This window comes from Bidens hawaiensis, unplaced genomic scaffold (genome assembly GCF_021521415.1).
Source record: "Bidens hawaiensis isolate Kalapana, Puna unplaced genomic scaffold, B.hawaiensis_p1.1 tig00047393_1, whole genome shotgun sequence".
Classification (NCBI taxonomy): Eukaryota; Viridiplantae; Streptophyta; class Magnoliopsida; order Asterales; family Asteraceae; genus Bidens; species Bidens hawaiensis.
Window position 1 is genome coordinate 1 of NW_027498458.1, and position 5,398 is coordinate 5,398.

At 33.4% G+C, this 5,398-nt stretch overlaps 1 pseudogene across 1 annotated transcript; it reads right to left on the reverse strand.

The window, feature by feature from the left end:
• Nucleotides 1-510: 510 nt before the first annotated feature.
• On the reverse strand, nucleotides 511-5,162 carry LOC143596947 (choline transporter protein 1-like; annotated as a pseudogene). The gene is made up of 8 exons (XR_013146812.1): nucleotides 4,898-5,162; nucleotides 3,278-3,636; nucleotides 3,037-3,182; nucleotides 2,096-2,279; nucleotides 1,914-1,987; nucleotides 1,725-1,838; nucleotides 949-1,305; nucleotides 511-862 (listed from the first exon to the last, which is right to left on the reverse strand). The product of XR_013146812.1 is annotated as a choline transporter protein 1-like (transcript).
• Between the last annotated feature and the right edge of the window lie 236 nt (nucleotides 5,163-5,398).

The window sequence follows — 5,398 nt, forward strand, 5'->3', positions numbered from 1 at the left end:
AAGAACCTGCCCCGGCCCATTTCAACCATCTACTTGTTAAGTTATCTGAACCAGGAGTAAAAAAATTTAGCTAAAAGGGTAAGGGATCAAAAAGATTAAAAGTCGCACAAAGTATAATTTAATGCATATAACCTCATAAACCATAATATAATAATATCGGTTTGAATATTTTATTTTTAAAATAAATCAAACAACAAGGTTTGGTTTGCAACTTAAAAATAAATAGTACATAAATATATCAAAAACTTATTAAAAAAGTCATAAATAAAAATTATTATATGATATAACTGAATTTATGTATTACATATAATAATTTTTTATTTTTATTATATTTTCGACCCGTGTGGAACACGGGCTCTAACCTTTAATGACTAAAGTATTACTGTAATAATAATGGTTTTGTAAACATGACTAAAGCATTTTTTTTGTAATTACAAAAAAAATGAGAAAAAAGTGTTTGCATGTCAGTACAACCTGACCCGACCCGTTTCAACCCATATTAAAAATGACTCATTTTGACATGTTATCCAACCCAACCGACCTGCCCATGAGCCCATCTTGTCCCCTCATCAAAACGATATAGGTAGAATCTTCACTTACCATAATGTATGCATTCCGATTAACACATTTCACGGTCAATTCAATAAACTTCAAGCAAATCCGAGAAGTATAAAACATCATTCTTTTAAACCAATTGTCAGGCATGATGTCAGCAACTTTAAGCCTCCGTCGTACGGCCTCGAGTATAAACCGAGTCGACTCAACAAAAGATACAATCAAAGACCCAATTGCCACCGAGCCAAGACTATAACGCTGTGAGCAGCTTCATTGACGAAAAAACCGGAAGAAACGGAATTGTTGTCTATACCAAGTAAAGGCATTCATTAGAAACAAAAAAGATGCAAAAAACCAAGAGGTAAGTATTTTTTATTACACTAAAAGACTAACCGGAGTTTCCCCACGAGCCCAATAATATGAAGCTACAGAGCCCGCGATCACGGTTGAAGAACACGCTATGATAAACTGAGTGGCCCAATAACATCCAAACAAGTGGAATAGAATTGAAGCTGCAATGTGAGGAGTGTAATGGATACTATAACCGCAACAATCGTCACAGCTGACCCGTTTGGCTTTAAGATCATACGCACAACAATTTGTCGTGCAATCGTTGCGGATTACTTGACCCGAACTGAAAAGATTAAGGGCAGCTGATAACCAAATCATGTAAAAGACCGCAAGGATTAAGTACGGTACGGCCGGGAATATTATTAGCGGGCGAACTTCCCCAATCACCTTTGCAGCAACCTGCAAATAAAGTTTGTTAATTTATGAACTTCTCGGATGTTAAAAAATTAAGTGTGCAATGGTCCCTGTGGTTTGGTCATATTGCAATTTAGTCCCCGAGTTCCAAAAGTACAACTTTAGAATGATTGTATGCGCGAACGTAACACATTAATTCCTAAAATAAATGGATGTTAGCTTGTACCGTTAACTGCGTGTAAAATGACCAAAATACCCTTCAAGGTAATTCACACATTTTACATGCAGCATCCGAGACAAAGTTAACCCCCATCCATTTTAGGGACCAATAGTGTTATGTTCGTGCAAATAGCTGGTCTAAAGTTGTAGTTTGGAACTTGGGACTAAAGTTGCAATATGACCAAACCACAGGGACCATTCGTGTAATTAACTCGATTATAATTATAAGATATGATTATACTTGCCTTGAGTACAGATGTCGCCATAAGAATTCGTCTCACTATAGCTATAGACGATAAAACAGCAACAATCATAACACAAGTCATTAGAAACGCAGCTGCACGGATATGATGTTGCTCCTGAATAAACCAAATTAGTTAATTAGTAAATTTATATCAACAAATGAATAAAAATAATTGATTTTAAAATTTTACCCTTGCAGAAACATGATAGTATGGATCATGTTCACCAATAATGGGCGAGATAGCATCGTTTCCAATCCATCCGGCTAAAAAGATGAAAATAAAGAAAAAGAAGGATTAATATCATATTAAAGGATTTAAAAATTATAAGTTCAAATTACAAGATTATAATAAGTTAATACACATTATATTACCTTTCATGTAGTAGAACATTGTGACTGATATTATAAGGCCGTTAAAGAAGAACACGGTAACCCATGGCATTGCGGGTACAAAATGTCGAATCATTAAAAGCCATAACAATGATAAAAGTAGAGGCAAGAGCCCTCCACACACAATCAAAACGGGCCATGATTTTCCAACATCCGCTACATATCTCTGCAATCGTTACACCAATAAAGAATTTCAACCTTGAAAATATTAAAGATTTGCACGCAAGTTTCATTTTTTAATCAATGTGAGAACTATGATCAAATACTTATAAATGGATCATTTTGGATTATTACTTTATCTCAAATGGGTCAAATCAAGATTCTTAGCTAAAAGGAGAATGAGTCAAACCACTAATGGTTTAACCGTTTAAATTCATTTAAAAGTAGACAAAGTACTTGTGTGTCAACCAACTCCAACCGGGCCCGGCCCGCTTGACCCGCACTAAAAATGGCCCGACTAAAAACCATTTTGACCCGTTTCAACCAACCACTAACGGTTTAACCACAGTTCCGGCTATGATGAGGGGCTGGGTGGTCGACCGACCCTGGCCCGACACCCCGATAGGCCCGAATTTTTATTTATTTATTTATATATTTGAAAGAAAATATATGTATTCTTAATGTTTAAACCCAATTACTCAACTAATTTAAGGCCAATTTTTTTTTCGCCTTCAGCCCAAAAAATTTTACGATTCTCGGAGACGACCCTACTTAGCCGTTTCAAACTTTTTTAAAAGTAGACAAAATGCTTGTGTCAACCCAACCCTCCGGCCCGCCCACATAAAAAAATGGCCCGTTTCAACTAGAAACCATTTTGACCCGTTACCCAACCCGTCCGCCCGCTCATCTTGCCACCTTTACACTCTAATAAACGATTAAAAAAACAATTTTAGGGAATGAAAAACACATTTAGGCTAACATACCTTCAATACCGAAGACCGTGCATTAATGGACTTATGAATAGCTTTATCTATGACCATATTATCTTCAATTGTAACCCCATTCATTTGTTTCCAATGTGTTAACGACACGTTCGACGGTCGATCAACAAACTGGCAAGTCCAATAAACTGCATTACCATACCAACAAAAAAACATTTACAAATCACCAACAAAATTACAAAATCATTACTCACAAACTTGACTTATAAAATTATTAACATACCATTAACGCTTGGAAAAATAACAGGATAACAAGGACCTTGAAGCTCAAGAGAAGTATTTCTTAGTTCAGGAGTGAGGTCAGCAAAATAATCATAATTCATATCGATCCAATCGTCTAATGTGATACGGACATCTCCTTCTGGATAATCACATACCCAGTTTAAGGAATCTTCAGACGGAACCGGGCAGTCTAACAAACATATTGTGCGCGTGTGAGATAGTTTTAGTCCACTGTTTTTTAATCCACTTTGGTAAACTTGATTAGGATTAACATAATATGTTAGTTCAAGTTCCCGGAGGTTGAAATCTTTGTGCTTGCCTCCGCATACATTGCCTTTGTAATCCAATCCATAGTTTAGCCTGACAAAATAAATATTGAATTATTGATCATACACCACACATTAAAGAAAGGTGAAAGGAAACCATATGTTTGCTAAAAGATTAAGGATCCAAATAAGAAAATATATAGACATTGGAAACTTAGTGTAATTGGTATATAAATCATTTTCTATTTTGATCTTAGGATTACAAAAACTAATATCAATAATTATCTAGAAAACAAGATGACAAAAATCTAATATTTGGAAAGTTGAGACTATGCTGATCCAAGAGTTAACAGACTCATACTTGGATTAACTATACAATATCAAATAGGAGGTCAAATTTTAGCTCAACCTGCCACATTTAGATTTACACTATAAACTAAATGGAGTGAATATACTTAGCATCGAAAAATAAAACAATATTTTCACATTAACTCTGCCCATGTATTCTGGCATTGTTGGTATTCTCACAGAAAATAAAACCCTAATCACTAATAATGCAGTTCTAAAAGTAGAGTGTGACATTTTGTATTTAGCTAATATTTTCCCCAAATAATAACCTATCAAGAATCATGCAATTCCCCTGAGTACCTTCTTCACTAACTTGTCAAGATTCACAATTAGCAGCAAAAATACAAATCAAAATCTTGAAAAAGAACTTAATAATTAGCATCATCTATAAAAATCAAATCTTGACCACAATAAAAGCTTATTAAACCATGAAAGAGACACTAACAGCAACAAATCTTGAAAGCCCTCAAGAAAAATTAAATCTTTATTAAAGAAAATTAACACCATTTTTTCAAAATTAAAAAAGCTTGAAACTTTATGTTTCTTTACCTCAATGGGCTTCTTTGGTTAAATCTTGAAAACCCTCAAGCAAAATTAAATCTTTATTTAAAAAAAAAAAACTTTTATTAAAAAAATCAAAAAAGCTTGAAACTTTATGTTTCTTTACCTCAATGGGTTTCTTTGGTTATATCTTGAAAACCCTCAAGAAAAATTAAATCTTTTATTAAAGGAAATTGCCAACAATTATTCAAAAAAAAATTGAAACTTTATGTTTATTTACTTCAATGGGTTTCTTTGGTTAAATCTTGAAAGCCCTCAAGAAAAATAACACCATTTATTCAAAAACTTAAAAAAGCTTGAAACTTTATGTTTCTTTACCTCAATGGGTTTCTTTGGTTAAATCTTGAAAACCCTCAAGAAAAATACAACCTTTATTAAAAAGCCAACACCATTTATTATAAAAAAAAAATAAAATAAAAAAAAGCTTGAAACTTTATGGTTCTTACCTCAATGGGTTCCCTTGGTTGAATCCAAAGCTTGAGTTAACAATCATGGCAATCCAAAAAGCTATGAAAAAAACAAGAAACACAATATCTCTGCATTTTCTGTTGGTTTTTATGATCCCATTTGCACCATTCACTTCACCATTGCCATCACTAGATGGGTATTTGCCCATTACTCCTCTCATTTGTGGGTTTGATTTGGATTCTAGAGAGAGAAAGAAGGGTTTGGTGATTGATGAGAGAGAAAGAGTAGAATGAAAAGATACAGTAAAAGCAAGAGTGTGAAGGGGCTCACAAAGAAGAAGATAGGGAATATTATTATTTGTTTAATTATTTCATGTTCATCTTTTTCTTGCTTTTTTGTTTTATCTTCTGTTAGAAAATTTTTAAAAATCTTTTTACCTTTTTTTTTCTAAAGTTTAAGCAAAATTAAAAATTTAGAATGGGCCTTTTAACTCTTTTTAAGAGTTATATTCTGTTTCTTACTTTTTATAATCATGAACT